The sequence below is a fragment of the Triturus cristatus genome, chromosome 4_2, assembly GCF_964204655.1.
Source record: "Triturus cristatus chromosome 4_2, aTriCri1.1, whole genome shotgun sequence".
Lineage (NCBI taxonomy): Eukaryota > Metazoa > Chordata > Amphibia > Caudata > Salamandridae > Triturus > Triturus cristatus.
In genome coordinates, this window is record NC_140586.1 from 226,848,551 (window position 1) to 226,864,619 (window position 16,069).

At 48.2% G+C, this 16,069-nt stretch overlaps 1 protein-coding gene across 2 annotated transcripts in view; it reads left to right on the forward strand.

The window, feature by feature from the left end:
- CSNK1E (casein kinase 1 epsilon) overlaps positions 1-16,069 on the forward strand; it is a 182,877-nt gene that overhangs the window by 27,245 nt on the left and 139,563 nt on the right. The gene's annotated exons all lie outside the window — the stretch shown is intronic.

Below are 16,069 nucleotides of genomic sequence, written 5' to 3' on the forward strand. Positions count from 1 at the left end.
GATGATTGAAAACAGATCCTTTAAGCGCGCGCACATACAACTCCCGGGTTTAGTGCTTTCACCTGATATTGTCCGATTATATAACATTAGGCCACACCCGCTTGCCTGTCCCGCACAATTATAACTTGAATCAAGGGCACTATAGCGCTTCACACGGAAATCAGCTCCCCTTACACAAGTTTTTAAGCACCGTGTAACAAAGCGATTTGCACGGAATCACAAGATGCTGCGCCTGAGCCGAGATTCTAACCTAGTTACCCAGTTCTAACATCCGCAGCCCTAGCCGCAACGGGTGTGATATTAGGAGATTTGTCATAAGAAGCACTCCCTGAGCAGTGAATACGTAGTGCTTTCCCCTGATATTGTCCGATTGCATTACATTAGGCCACATCCGCTTGCCTGCCCCGCATAATTATAGCGCAAACTTGAACCAAGGGCATTCTAACGCTTCACACGGAAATCAGCTCCCCTTACACAACAGTTTTTAAGCACAGTGTAACTAATTCTGGGCCACCAGAGGCTCACTCTGGGCCACCACAGCATCACTCAGCATCGCCTTTGCACTAGTACACCACCACATCATCATCACACAGCAAGACCGGAGTATCATTCAGCATCACCTCAGTATCTTCTCCGCATCGTCTCCGCCCCAGTCACCACTACCACCTCAGCACCACCTCAGCCTGCTCTCGGAATCTGGCATCTGTTGATTCTCCACTAGCGTCTGGCCGCTGCTAGTGTTAAAATACAGGTACTAATTCCCAACCTTCACCCTCCGATTGTTTATGTCCCCTAAAAAAAAAAGCTTTAACAAACCACCATTGGAATAGGCAGAAACAAGTTGCCAGCATTGCAAGAACGAAAGAAAACTGAGGACATTTTTTATTGTAAATACTTTTTTTAATATGGTTGTTTAATTGTACATAATGCCTTCTTGGTCGTATATATATGTTTCTGACACTTTTTTATTAAAACTTTTCAGCAAGCTGCACAGCAGCCACACTTCTCTGCAGCACAGCTTAAAGACATTGGCAAAGTCCATAGCTCTGGCTAAACTCTTATAAGGCCCCAAAGACGAGACCTATTGGCTATGCTAATGCTTGTGTTACTTTGGATGTTTTTACAGGTCACCCATGACCTCACTAGTAGGGGTAATTGTGGCTGGGGGGGGGGGGGGTTGAGACACAGGTAAGCTGGCGCTCGCTTTTTCACATGTTGGTAATCTGCACAGATGAAGGCCTAGAGGGATGGGGACCACTAGGCCTGGCTGAGGCGGGAAGGCAAACACAGGATGTGGGGACAGTGACTCTCGCCTGCAACGCAACATATGTTAGCTTATCACAGCTGGACCCTACACATAAGCTGGGGATGCCCCCCTTGATCACCCACTACCCATGGGAGACACCGAACTGCTCTCACTAAATGTCTGGGGCCTAAATTCCCCGAACAAACGTAAGCAAATATGGCGCTACATTGTACACCATGACCCAGACATCGTAATGCTGCAGGAAACCCACCTGATGAAGGCAGACCTGCACCGCATGACACACCCGAAGTATCCCCACTGTTACTTGGCTTATGTCACCTCTAAGATCCTGGGGGTGGGGATTGCTGTGCAAGGACAACTATTACACCTCCGTAACTCAAGAGACCCGGGATGGGGAGGGCCGATATCGGAGATTGCAACTGCTACGGGGGAATCAACAGTTGACACTACTTAATGTTTATGCCCCAAACACTGCCCATCACGTACATCAGGCACGTGTTATCTGAACAGCTCACGGGGGTGGACGGGGCCATAATGGTATGCGGAGACTTCAATTTAGTTTGGGTGCCTATCCTAAACCGAAGCAACGCAACATTTCAAAACACCTTGGCAATGTTGGCACACCTTAAGAGGGATATTGAAGAATGGGTCCTGGTAGATGCCTGGCGGTACAAACTTCCTGAAGAAAGAGATTCCTCCTACTATTCACATGTACACACTTCCTACTCGCGCATTGACTACATTTTCGTCACGCCATCTCTCCATACATGCCTGCAAACAGCAGAGCTCTTGGACATTTCAATCTCTGACCATGCGTATCTCAAACTCACACGGGAAGGTCGGACCCATCACCCGGCCTGCCCGCCCGATGGCATATGCCCTTGCATTTGTTGCGATATCCGGTGGATGTGGGGGAGATGCGCACACTGAGGGATGGGTTCAAAGCGATGATCCGAGGCACAATTGCATCCATTACCAGAGGGAGGAAAGCGAAACTGGTAGAATCTAAACTCACTGCAGAGATCAAGCTACTAGAGCGCTCTGACAAAGAGGCCCCAACCCGACGTGTCAAAAGACAAATAGCCCTGCTGCCTGGTCCGTTGTGTGCACAACGCACGGGATAGGCGGAGCACGCTCTGCTGGCCCTGCAGCAGAAATATTATGAAGGAGGGGGACAAGGTGGGCAGGCTACTGACTCGTAAACTGCGACAGCACCAGGCGAAAGCACACATTGTCAAAATCCAGACAGGTGCTGCTACGTGGGCAACAACAGAAAAGGATAAAGCTGATGCGTTCCATGATTACTATCAGCGATTCTATTCTCGGGAAGACCCCTCTCTCACGCGACTCCACTTCTACCTTGCTGATTGTGAGTGGGAACCCCTGTCCACCCACCATGCATCTCTCTTAGACAGCCTCACTACAGCGGAGGAATTATGTGCAGGGGTCAAGAATCTCCCCCTAGGTAATGCCCCAGGCTCAGATGGGCTCTTTTACCGTGCCTTTCTCCCGCAGATGCAGGAACACCTCCTGCATAATTCCTTTACAGGTGACATGGGCCTCACCCCACAATGGCAATGGCTGAGATCTCCCTGATCCCCCAAGGCAGGCAGGACCCAGCGCAGTGTTCTTCTTACCGCCCGATAGCCTTGCTCAACACTGATGCAACGATTTTTACTAAAATATTAGCCACGCACCTCAATGCCTTCCTCCCTGGCCTCCGACCAGGTGGGGTTTATCTGCCACCAGCAGGGGGTGGACAATGTCCGTCACATAGCTCAGCTTGTCGAAAAAGCACAATGCTTGAATATCCCCACGTACCTCCTCTTGTCCGATGCGGAGAAGGTATTTGACAGGGTAGACTGTTCCTATCTCCGCGCCGTGTTAAGTAAAATAGGCCTTGGATGGGATTGCATCTCGAAGATCATGGCATCGTATGTAGCCCCAACAGCTTGCATCCGAATAAATGGGCAGGCTACAAGGCCGATATCGCTGCATCGTGCAAGTGACAGGGGTGCCCACTCTCGCCCCTGCTCTTCGCGTTAGCAGTAGAGCTCTTGGCCATACGGATGATCGAGCTAGAGGGGATCAAGGACTTAACCTTTCGAGGCCAAATCCATAAGATTAACCTATTCGCTGATGACCTGCTTACGCTGACCCAACCTGAACTTTCGCTCCCATGTGTGGTCCAAAACCTGCAGACCTTTGAAGCTGTATCCGGCTTCAAAATCAATCTCTCTATATCATTTGTTCCAAACATCAATATCCCGGCCGGATGCCAGATTGTTACAGGGACTGACCCCCTTCCAATGGACAGCAGACTCCATCAAATACCTAGGGCTCCAAATCACCCCCACATTCACCTCCTGCTCCTGTACAAGTTAGGCAGTCCTCCACCACACAGTGCTAGCCGACCTTCAGAGATGGAAGCCCCTCCATTTCTCATGGCTGGGAGCATCAACATTATTTAAATGAATATCCTGCTGCATGTTTTATTTGTTTCAGATGCTGCCAACCCCGATCCCACAGGCGGACATCAGCGCCTCCAGGGAGCCCTATGTGCCTTTGTGTGGAACTGGAGGCGACCACGGGTGGCGCACTCACTACTGATGCACCCGCGAGATAGAGGTCTGGCATGTCTAAACCTACAGGAAGACTATTGGGCAGCCCATCTGTGATATATCTCAGAGTGGGTCGTGTAGGAGAGTGAGAAGCATTTGTTATACATGGCTTGCTGGCCATTGTGGGACCTTGCTTGGTTGCCTAAACACGCCTGACCCCGAAGTGCGTATGTTGCGACTCCAACCAAAACAGTCCTTGGAATATGGGACAAAAAAGCAGTCAAAAAGTGACTGACCACATTCCCGTCCCCAAACACCCCTATTGCACGCAATCTGGAATTCCGTCCGGGCATACCAACACAAGTGTTCGGTGGATGGAGCAGCGGGGAGTGCCGGACGATTCACAACTTATTTATTGGGGATGACATTAGGACATTTGATGCATGCAGGTTCGAATTTACGCTACCCCGCACGGCACATCAATACATGTAACTGAGGCACTGACTCTCTGCCCTTGAGATCCGTGCTGCGGTGGTGTGCCCTTTCACCTTATTCAAAATACTGGTGTGGACCTTTGAGGGCACTAGGGGACTGATCTCCAAAACTAGGTGCTACAACACTCGGCCCAGATTCGTGATTGTTTGTCGTTACAACGCATTCGGTTGCAACGCATGCCTTTACCACGCATGCGTTACAACGTGAATGCCATTACCACAAAAATGCCTTTACCACACATATCGGTAAAGGCATTTTCATGGTAAATCTTCTATTTTAAAAAAAAATGTTTTACCACCCCTTCCCTGTACCCCTGTGTGACCCCACCATCCCTTCTAATAAATTCCCCTGCCCTTAACATTAAAATGTTTTCCCTGTGCGATTTCCCCCACCCACAAACCCTTAAATTTACCCCTTCGCTACACATCCCCCTCATTATTTTCTTAAACTAAAATCCCTCTCTACGGCCTCTTCTCTGTAAGCTCTACCGATCTGCGACGCACGTCGTGAAGAGGAAGCGGAAGTGTCTTTCCGTTTCCTCTAACGACGCCGATTGCCTCCACATCGTGACGGAATCAGGTGTTTTTTTTGGGGGGGGGTGGTGGTGGGAGACCCCCACCCCCTTTTTGTTTTGCACGCTTTTGGGGGGGGGGGGGGGTTAGAGACCCCCAAGCCCCCTTTTTAGGTCTCGGCTGCGAAAGGCTGCGCTTGCGCAGTCTCGCTCCGAGATTTAATGAGATGGAGTGACTTTGAGAAGAGGGGCTTGCACCCGCCCCTCTTCTCTCCTGTTCTCCATTGGCTGGCCTCTTAAATGCTGGCCAGCCACTGGAGAAGAGGTCCAGTCACTCCGTTGAAGCCCCGTCCTTTTCGGATCGGGGGGCGTGTTTTTTGCGAGAAGTCTCAGGGAGGAGACAACAGCAAAACACGCCCCCCAATCCGAAAAGGACACTCCCTTTCTCCGAGGCATTTTCTGCTGTGCCTCGGAGAAAGGCGGTGGTGTCCCGGCGTTGCTCCCTCACCTGATCTCATTGTTTTTTTTACAAGGACGTTCTCTGTTTACCGAAGGCTGCGCTTGTTTTCACTGTGACCTGGAGGGAGGATTGAATTGTGCTGAACTCGAAGGCGCACAACGGAGGGCTCCGAGGGGCTGGTGACATATGCACGGCTCGTTGGAATTGTTCTCTGCGACGCACCCCTTAACAAGTGCCTCACGCGCCACTGTGAAAGACATTTCTCTGCTGTCGCACACTGCATCCCTTCAGCATTAGTAGTAGGTGTTGGAGACGAGGCACACGCGTGACCTGTTTACACTCCACTTGACCCGGGTGTGTAGGAACAGATGACGCGCGAGAGATCGCGCCGGGATTGGCCCCGAGGCAGGAAGTGTCGGTCTCGTGGCTAAACAGATGACGCGCGAGAGATCGCGCCGGGATTGGCCCCGAGGCAGGAAGTGTCGGTCTCGTGGCTGGAGTCCGCTCCGTCGGGTCCAGGGTGAAGTTGGCTCGGTGTGAGGGGATTAGCAGGCCCTTCGCTCACGCGCCATCAATCAGGCTTCGGTTCCGCGCTCCGCTGCTCTCTGGCATTCCTCGACACGGGCCCCGGGGCCCTCTCTGTTAGCGAGAAGGCTCGTCGGTGCCTCTCTCGGCCGTGCGTGCATCCCTCGCCAGACAGGGAGGCTGCGGTCACATGGCAGCTCTTGTTCTGCTTTCAATGTTGAAAAACAAGAAGCTCGCCTAGAAACTCGATAAGAGTACTCTGCGCCAAACACGCCATCATAGCACGCTTTTAAAACTAGTTTGCAGTTCCCGATTTTCATTTTATCGGCCAGAATTCCTCGTTCATCTCTATGCAACCTGAAGGTTAAGTGGGTGCAAGGGTGAGAGCTCGATAATAAACCAAGATAACAGGCCTGTGACGCCACTGGGTAGTGCGCCCAGTACTCCTGTCTGCAAAACGGAGACAAGCAGCTCACGTTGTTGAGACTAGGAATCTCAGGAATGTACTTAATACATCACCCATCAGACAAAACGCTGCTTCTTTTGTTCACAATCAGCAGTGGCGGAAACGTATTTGACACTCCCATGCCCATGCTTTGAAATGAGCCGAAAATCACCTGAACAAGTATTGATGAACCGAGCCACTTATCCAGTGTGTTTTGTATTAACAAGCAGTTATGCGGCACCCCCTTCTCAGCAACGCTAGCTCTACCTAGGGTGACCAACAGGCATGGGTGCAAATTTAGGACGGTATGTGTAAACATTCAGGACAGAGGGACAAAATACAGGACAAAAATTTAGGACAGAAGGTCAAAATTCAGGACAAAACTTCAGTACAAAAGTAACGTTTTACAGACACATCAGAGAAAGTTGCGCGATAGTGTATTAGTGAGTAAATAGACAACCACTTGAGTACAAGTCAAAATAAGTTTTATATTAGGTTGAGACAATAATGCATTTCACGGTTTTTCGGTATGCGTGCAGCTTTGGGCAACTGTGCAGGTCTTTTTGCGGTATTTCATATGATAATAATCTATTTATATGGTTACCTCACTGGGTTGTCCAGTCTGATATTTTGTTTATAACTCATGATCCTGAGCAGGCATGTTTGGTGAGAGAAGGGGTCAGAAAGATCTACTCGGAGAGACTTAGTTACTAGCACCTCATATCGGACTACCATTCTGAGATGTAAAGCGGCAAACGTAGGTGAACTAAAGTGAGGATTGCTGTGATGAACCCACTATAGGGAATGCATTATGAGTGTTTCAGCAAGTGGAACTTAAAATATGGAATCTGACTTTGCTTATGGGGGTTTCGCAGAGAGTTGCACTAGCTGAAGGAAGTCACAAAGGCGCTTTTCCCTGCAGCTTTCTTAAAGGAGGCACTGTCTTATACACTATTACATAGTTTATTTTTGAGTCCTTGCCTATTGCTACAACACAATATACAACTCTTGCACAGCTCATGGCACTATGAGGCTTCCTCTAAAACCTTGCACCTAAAACAAAACATGCAAACATTTACAATTACTAGAGTAACATTCATGTAGCAGTTGGGTGTTACTCAAAATGTCATCTATTAATTCTTTCATCCATCATTAAGTCTTTCACCATTCATTCTGTCCTTCCATCTGTGTCCCCATCCATATCCAAACCTTTTTAACCATTTGCAAACCTATCTATCCTTCTATCCATCATTTCACTCATCCATCCCTTCACTCATCGATCCACCCTTTCACCCAATCCATCCTTTCACTCATCCATCCACTTTTCTACCCATCCATCTAACCATTTACACCTTCACCGAGCCATCCTTTCACTCATCCAGCCACTCTTTCACTCACTCATCCATCCACCCATTTACTTTTTTACCCATCCTTTCACTTACTCATCCATCCACCCTTTCACTCATCCATCCATCCTTTCTTCCAGCTCTCCACCCTCCCTTTCACACATGTATGCACTCTTGCACTCCTCCATCTTTACATTCTTCTTTTCACTCATCCATGCACCCATTCGCCTATCCATTCTGTCAATCATCTATCCATGCTTTTACTCATCCATCCATCCATCCACACTTTCTCTCTGCACTCCCCTTTCACCCTTCACCCTTCCACCCACCCATCCAGTTGCAGACAGAAGAGGCCCATCAAGAACTTCACCCTCGCTGCAGTTCCTAAAGCAAGGGGTGGGGTGAGAGAGGGTTCACTATGCCCCTGCACACAGGCAATCTGAAAACTTGGCTGTCATGAGTCATGCATGATGCACAGTGCCAGGATACAAGGTGACTGTAACATGGTGTTGTTTCCAGGGCTTTAATTGGGATGAAAAAGTAGGGGTCTCTCCAAGGGGTGTGTCTTGGGTAATTTAGGGCGTGACTTAAAACACCTCAGCGAAAAATATGCGCCGAGCATAATGTGCCGCACGACTCGTATTTTGCTGTTTCTATCATTGCATGCAGTAACATTAGACCTAAAACAAGCCATGACTATTGGCTTTGTCAACGGATGTTTGTTGCTTAAAATAAATTGTTAAAAAGCAGCAACTATGGCTTCCTTTAATATAATAATAAAAATGCGTAAGCTCTGAAATCATGAGACTGTGTAAGACCGCTAACCTCTTCTTTTGAACTTTGTACTAGACCGGGCAGGAGGAGGCCACCACATGCTGTAACAGCCAGCAGACAGAGTAACAATGGGCAGGTGGGGATGCTCTTGTGCTCTGAGGAGGAGTGCGAGGCTGCCCCCTCAGAAAGCTGATGTCTCTCACAGGGGAACAGCTCTGCTCCCTGCAAGGGTCACAATTACGGACAAAAGGCATCCGTAAAAGGGATTCTCACGGACAACGGACGTGAGGTCCAAATTACGGACGGTCCGTGAAATTTACGGACGGCTGGTCCCCTAGCTCTACCCCACAGTGCGCACAAGTGTATCACCAACCCTCATTGGTTCCTCTAACAGAAAACGCAAAGGTCAAGAGTGGACCACAATCTCGTCATCAGCAGATTCTGCTTTTCTGCCAACAAACGCAAGCTTCGGTGCTACAGCAACAGTGGACATTGGATGACACTGACAAAGAGAAAACAATTTACTTTGATTACAGAACACGAAACTAGTTCTGTAAGAAACGGTTAGCTCACTACTAAAATAGAACTTTACAATTGTGCCCAGTAAGTTCGTATAGACTAAAAAAAGTATGCAAGTTCGAAGGTGCTGCATAAGCCACGGTTGACTGCGGGTGAATGCATGGGTGTTTACTTCAACTGCACACAAATAACAAGCATTTACAATGCAATGGTCTCGGCATTGGTAAAGTTAGAGCTATTGGCATTGTTCATGACAATGCTGTTTCTTTAAATGTTTTAAAAACAAAAACATAAAAAAAAATAATGTCATGAGCAATGCCAATAGCTCTAACTTTACCAATGCCGAGACCATTGCATTGTAAATGCTTGTTTAATATTACCTTTAGCACACATGCCTTTACTACGTATCTCGTAGTAAAGGTATGCGTGGTAATTGCTTTTTGTGGTAACCACGCATGCGTTGTAATGCATGTGTGGTTATGGTTATACGTGGAAACTGCCGCGTTGTAGTGGTCGTTTCCCCCGATTCGTAACCACCAATACCAGACCGCCTGGCAGGATGCAACCCCGGGAGGACTCTCTCCCAAACAATTGGACAAACTATGGCAAGACATCCCCCAAAACATAGCGCAGCCTTGCCTCCCGCGAAACTGCATACAAGCTAATGCTAAATGGCACGATACACTTGCCACCATATACCGCACAGTCTTCAGTCTCTGCTGGCGGTGTGGGAGGAGGAAGGCACTCTATCACATATGGTGGTGATGCAAGGTGATAGCCACCTTTTGGAAGGAGGTCCTGGGACATATTTAGGGCGTTGTGGGGTACCCGATCCCAAATTTGCAACGCGTGGCAATCTTAGGTATACCCCCCCTCTACCCTAGCAGCAATGACCAGGGCGGACTGAGCCCTCATCAGCCATTTACTCTTAGCAGCGCGACAGCTTAAAGAGTACACATGGAAACAAACCTCGCCCCCCTCTGTTGGCCAGTGGTTCGTCAGAATCTGGCAGCCACTGATTACCTATTTAATGCACATAGAATTCACTTGCTTTAGCCCCCCCCAAAAGCCGAGTGCCCTGCAGCTTTTCCCAAGCGATTGAAAAGTTCCTATGCCCAGCCTCCATGGATAGCCCCGATACTGCGGATGTCGACCACTTGCCCCAACCCCTGCCCCACATTTTACTGCCGGGACACGCTAGACACCCCACGACCTGTACAGTTGTTTGTTTCCTAATACCACCCTGGCCATGGGGACACTAACGCGTAGTGCATCTGACATAGCGGGGCAACAAGTGCAGCAAGGGTCGCTTAGGGTTGGACACACCTGTGGGGGCACGGCCAGGCTCCCCTACCCCACACATTTTGATGCATCTCCCTGGGGCCCCTGATCATTGAACTTGCATCCTTCTGGTTATGCTATAATTATCCACGCTTCACATGGCTAGAGGATCCTCCTACAGCCTGTTTAATATCTGTATAGTGATTAACCTTGCGCGGCTGGCCGGAAGTGGTTGTAGGCGGCTTGCTGTGTATTCACATGCTGGTTATACTGGTGTCCTTGTAAGCCTCTACACTGCCAGGCCAACTAGGGTTGTAGGCACCATGCTGTGTTTAACATTGATTGCCATTAATAAAGGTTTTTGAAAATCTAAATACAAAACCTTCAGTACTACACAGGAATCCGAAAAATTCCTACTGCTCAGCATTCCCCCAATTGTTACCATTAAAAAAAAAAAAAAACTGCTAGTGTCCACAACAGAAAATACTTCAAAAGGTATTGTGGAAACTTCAACATTTCCTGAGAACAACCTGATTTAGCTATCCGGGTGTTCGCAATTTTGCAGATTCCAGAACAATCCATCAAAGAAATAGAAGGAAAATGTGTGATTTGAGGCAAAGTTTGAGGTTTGCATGGCAGTGTAGGTAAGAAAACCGCATGAGATCTACGCAAAGGCATGCCACCCTAAAATTCCCTGGTGGTCTAGTTTTCAGAAATGTCTGTGGCTCATAGGTTTGCCTTGGTAGAGCCTCCGAACAGCCCCAAATACAGCTGTTACTCCTATTGCTCATCTATTAATGTAGCGCTTGCGCGTCTTGTGGGTCATGGTCTCTTGGCCCACCCACAGAAGTGGGGGTACTGTTCTTATCCGGGGACATGTTGCAACTCAGGGTGGTAGGAAATTTGTGGCTCCCTGCAGATACCAGAGCTTTCATCACAGAAATGTGAGGAATGTGTTGTTGTTTTTTTGTGTGCAAAGTTTGAGGGTTGCAAGGGATTCTGGGTAAAAAAAAACTGGTGAAAGCAAAGCAAGTCACTCCACCCTGAATTTCCCTAGGTGTCTGTTTTTCAGAAATGTTGACGTTTTCTGGGTGAGCTTGGGCCTAAAATTCACAGCTCCCCACTTTTGGGGAAAAAAAGGGGTTCAGTTTCAGAGTGGAACAATATGATGTATCCATGTTGGTTTTTGATTCGGTTTCCTGTCATGGACACTAGTCCTACCCACGCAATTGAAGTACCATTTTTATCAAGTGGCTTGAGGGAATGCTGGGTGGAAGGTGGTTTATGGCTCCTTGCAAATTCTAGAACTTTCCATCACGGAAATATGACAGTTTTTTTTATTTTAGTCAAAGTTTGAAGGTTGCAAGGCATTCAGGGTAGATAAACTAAAACCTGGTGAGAGCTACACAAGTCACCCCATCCTGGATTCCCCAGGTGTCTAGTTTTCACAAATGTTCAAATTTGCTAGGTTTCCCTAGGTGCCTGCTGAACTAGGGCCCAAAATCTACCACTGCCCACTTTCCAAAAAAGGGTCTTATTTCAGTGGAAAAATGTGATGTGTTCAAGCTGTATTTTGGTATGTTTCCTGTCCTGGGCACTAGGCCTACGCACAGTGAGGTACCGTTTTTAGGTCTCGGCTAGCGAAGGCTGCGCTTGCGCAGTCTCGCTCGCGAGATTTAATGACTTTGAGTGACTTTTAGAAGAGGGGCTTGCTCCCGCCCCTCTTCACTCCTGTTCTCCATTGGCTGGCCTAGTAAATGCTGGCCAGCCATTGGAGAAGAGGTCCCGTCACTCCGATCCTGCCCCGTCCTTTTCGGATCGGGGGGCGTGTTTTTTGCGAGAAGTCTCAGGGAGGAGACAACAGCAAAACACGCCCCCCAATCCGAAAACGAGGCTGCGTTTCTCCGAGGCATATCTTCTCTGCCTCGGAGAAAGGCGGTGGTGTCCCAGCGTTGCTCCCTCACCTGATCGCCTTGTGTAGGACTTGTTACTGGAGCTGTGAACAGAAGATTAATTATGTTGACTAAACAAAACAATGTATGCATTTAATGCAGTTTGATATAGCGCAGACTTTACCCAAAGGTGTCAGAGCGCTTTACACTAGAACCATATAGTACGTTACATAAGGAGATTTAAACAATGGTTCAAAAACAATGGTATTTGTTGTCGGAGTGTCAATAGACCCTGGGGGTCAATGAGCTGAATGTCCCCAGCCTCACGGGGAGAAAATAAGGTTTAGTAATCAGTGCAAACAGCCGCTCCACGTGCATTTCGAAGCGTTTCAAAACACGCAGCCATGCTTTCCAAGACAAGCATTTTTGTTCCTGATTCCCTGTTTTAGCAGACCGCACGTAATCGTCCGTTTACACCTGGTGTCCTGTTTGGAGAAAAACACACAAGGGGGCGACTTCGCAGGTCTCCTGCCTACAGCAGGCACTTCAGCTGAGCTCCCGTTTCCCCTCCCCCCAAATTGAGCGCAGTCTGCGCAGAGCGCCCCTCCCCTGCCTGCTGCCGTTGTAAGAGGCGGAGTGCGGGGCCAGTGAGTCTGGGCCGCCTGGGAAAGCGCACGCATAGCTCGGTCCGGCCGCCATTCCTCTGTCCCCGGCGACACCTGTTACTGCAGCACCGGAGCGGACGGAAGGTAAGAGTCCGGAGCCCGCGCGCCCGCTGCACCGAAGAGCACTGCGGAAAGGGAAAGTGCTGGGAGCCGAGGCATGCGGGAGACCCATGTCCGTTTAAAGGTACAGGCAAGCGGCTGAGCTCGCCCTCCCCCGCGCTGAAATGTGAAACTGGGCTGACCCGGTGGAAAGGGGACTTGTGTAGATTCGGGGTGCTGCACACTTCCCTGTTCCCGTTAAGTGTCCGAGTAGAGTCCAGTGCAGGTTGCTCCGCGGTGATGCCGTTCGTGTCTTCTGCCTTGGTAGCTGGTTGTTGTCCCTGCTTTGCGCTTTTGAAATCCTCCCGCGTGCAGTTTTGCTTTTGCTTCCGCGGCTGGGATGCCTCCGTGCATTCCTGCCTGCTTGGGAAGCCTCTGTGTTGTGGTCTGTGATATCCATGGTTGCTGCTTGTTTACCGCCGGAGTCTGATCCCTACATGTGATTCTTGTGTGCTCTCCCCGCAGGGTGTGTGCACTAATGCCCATGGCTCTGTGCTACGTTCTAAGGGCTGTCTGTACACCGTTGCTCCTGCTTTTGATGTCAGTGTATGGGGGCAGCCTCTTTGATGCTTCTTTTGCAACTGCCTGAAATATCTTGAATGTTTTGTTTCAGTACTAGTGATGGTTGTGTGTTCGTGCCTTTGGTGCTTGTGTCACACTGCCTTTTCACTGCAATTCCTGAATTTGGATGCCCCTGTCTGTATGCAGCTCCTGCACGTATCTACGGCATTTTTCATGACGGAGGTCCATATCTAGGCAACCAATTGCCCTGTACTGACGAGAGAAACACACGGTGTGCACAGGGCGCAGGTTCTACTTTTTGCCTCACCTGCCATGGACCCAGCCCCACACACCCTTTACTGTCCCTCCGTTTTTGTGCGCCTCCTACTGTCAGACTATGCTTCTTTGCACAGTGGTATATCCATTCCCAGCAGCAGGCGTCCAAATGAATCTGGTGGGTCAGTTAAGCGCTGCTCTCGAATTTAATTGTGGCTTTGTAAATGGAAACCCAAACATTCCACAGTTTTGTTTGTGCTGTGCTTTTTTTCATGCTTAACAATCCTTATCACTGGTGTTCTACCATACATCTAGAACAAGTCTGCTCGACAAGCCGTGTAAACCTGACAATTTACACCCGCGTGGTGTCACTAAGAGGACGTTGTTTTGCTACTTGTTGATTCAAAAATCACAATTTGATACAGTTATGTTAATCAGTAATTTTTGTCAAATTCGCTCACTTTTTTAAACGACTTTGCAACACTGGAGCTGTTAAACAAATCGAGTGATGGCAAGAATTACAGATTACAAATCTGCCCACTACTGCTGTTCACCTAGGCCTAATTTTAGGGAAGAAACGCCATCTTTGGTGTGGGGAATGTAAGGTGAAAGTCTTGTCTAGTCATTACAAGCCCCTTTCCGACTCTCAGGCGCCTCTTGAACAAATGGGTTATTACCCGTGGTTATGTTACACTTATCTACCATAGTGTAGGCTTTACTTTAATCTGTTTATTAATTATTCCGTGCGTTATCGTGTTAGTGATGCACTATTTTACGAAGGGATGAAAGTTCATGTGGGAATACAAACCTTAAACCTGCTGGCTGCTCTTAGATTTCTTAAGCAAGCTCGCAGCCCAATGGCCAGCCTTGGCTCCTGTAAGAAGGGTGGTGTTGGTGACAGTGCTATTTTTAGGTCTCGGCTAGCGATGGCTGCGCTTGCGCAGTCTCGCTCGCGAGACATAATGACTTGTGGTGTCATGCGTTGTAATGGTATGCGTTGTAATGGTATGCGTTGTGGTGCCATGCGTTGTAAAGGATGTTCCGTTGTAATGCCTGCTTTGTAAGTGTAGTGCGATGTAATAGTTGCGTTGTAAAGGTTGTTTCCCGTCTGGGAGGAGCGTCACCGCAACCTGTGCTGCTTTTGCCTTTAGTCTTTCACGTCTTTAGTCCATGATTTCCTCAATAGCCACTCTAAGATCTGTGTGTGTGTGTGTGCTAGGCTGTGTGTGTGTGTGTGTGGTAGGCTGTGTGTGTGTGTGTGTGTGTGTGTGCGCCTCTGTGTGGTTGGCTTTTTTGGTAGGTGGCTCTATGCGTGGGTGGCTCTGTCTGTGGGTGGGTAACTCTGTGTGTGTGTGTGTAGGTGGCTCTGTGTGGGTGGCTGTGTGTGTGGGTGGCTTTGTGTGTGTGGCTCTGTGTGTGGGTGCAAATGCAATAGGTCTCGCATTTGAGAGCGATTAAGCTATTGACATTGAAAATAACAATGCCGTTTCTTTAAATGTTTTAAAAACAAAAACATAAACAAAAATAATGTCATGAGCAGTGCCAATAGCTCTAACTTTAACAATGCCGAGACCATTGCATTGTAAATGCTTGTTATTGAAATGCATGTGATAGAAAAGAATTGTAGAAAATGTGTTAATACCAATTAGATTTCGCTGCATTTGTGCCTTCTAAATGCAAGCGAGTGTGTAAGAAAGAAGACATTTTGAAAAATACCTTCTAAATCATATGCTAGTACGAGTACTCACAAATTCAGAGATGTATAAATAACCAATGTCCTAAACTCCATGTCTTGTGCCTGTTTCAGAAATATGTTAGTTCCCTTGATGCCTGGTTTTCACTTTGTATATTTCACCATATGAATTGGTCTATTCTCAGTGCACAAATAAAAACCATTGTGGTATACAGATCAGTTGTTGGTTATGGGTACCTTGGGTTCTTGGAGAACCTACAAATCCTATATAGGATATGTAATGGCGTATTGATTTTGTACATTGGCCATTGTGACAAAAAGTTACAGATGAGAACGCTGTCCCAAATGGCCGTTTAGGTCTTGCACTTGCGTTGCAGTGCGCAGCACTGCTCGCGCAGCGAGAGCCTTTTTGTAGGGGGTTTAAAACTGTACCTAGAAATTGCACATGCTTGTGCGTGTGCTTTTTCTTTTTTGTTACAGGATTGGCTTGTGCGTGCGTGTATTTCAGAAGCAGAGCACGCAATAGGCCAAAGGCGGGTGCGTTGCTCCGCCCATGGCCTATTGGTGTCTGTTACCTGCACAGGGTAACATGTGGTTTGCATTATTGTGCGCAGACACGTGCACGATAATGAAAAACACATGGCTCGCTGTGGCGCGCGCGCACCACTGGCGTGCTTGTTCTATAGATTGCTATAATTCCACAACTCGTGTATTAAAACGTCTGTAAAAACTCTTCATTCAAAATATACGTAAGGCACC